Raw genomic sequence first — 892 nt, forward strand, 5'->3', positions numbered from 1 at the left:
TTGAGTAGCGCTACGTTGAGCCATTGTTCGTTGAGATAGGAGAGGTGCGCAGGTTTGGTGGGGTGCGGCGCTCGCTTACCTGCGGCGCTCGCTTGCCACATACGTTATCCTTGGTAAACACATCGTTATCTCCAGCAAGCCGAGCCGACCCCAACGCCGACACCAACCCAGCCAATAGTGGGGTAGTGCGCCCAACTTCCGGCCTTTGGCGGCTCTGTATTCCGGCCTCGTATTCCGGCTGCCATACTTAGTTGTATACTTGGGGGGGTAGGGGGTTTTTCTTGGCGCCCTCGTGATGGGCGTGGGAATGAGTCGTTTGGGGGGGTTTTATTTTCTGTTATGTAAGTATGTATTGGTATGTATTGGTATGGATGGATGGATGGATGTGTGTGTGTGTGTGTGTGTATTACGAGTTGATTGTGTGTGTTTTTTTTTCAGCTTTCTCTGGATACAAGGGAGTGAGCGTGATGATGCTGATGCTGATGCTGATGCTAACACTCATGCTGACAACTCATGCTGACAACTCATGCAGTGCTCCTCCATCCAGGAACCAAGTATAAAACTGAACGCCGCAGCACCCTATCCTACACAAAACATAAAATAAGAGAGAGAGAGGGAGAGAGAAAAAAAGAGTGACAGATTCCCCACTTCTCTCCTTTTACCTGCCTGGCTGTGATTTTTTTCTTTCTCTTTTCATGGATAATAGGATTTACTTACTGTAGAGCCGTTCTTCACGTGATCGGAATAACTCCCGATGAATTCCATGGTTGGACCCGCGCGGCGGTAGCCAATGGGGGGGGGGATTGCGGGGATTGCGCTGGCACGGGGTAAAGTACGGAGGTGCCTCACAAAAGTTTTGTCCCACGCTAATCTCGGCGCTTCGGCATAACTC

The sequence above is a fragment of the Exserohilum turcica genome (genome assembly GCF_000359705.1).
Source record: "Exserohilum turcica Et28A unplaced genomic scaffold SETTUscaffold_11, whole genome shotgun sequence".
In the NCBI taxonomy this organism is placed as follows: domain Eukaryota; kingdom Fungi; phylum Ascomycota; class Dothideomycetes; order Pleosporales; family Pleosporaceae; genus Exserohilum; species Exserohilum turcicum.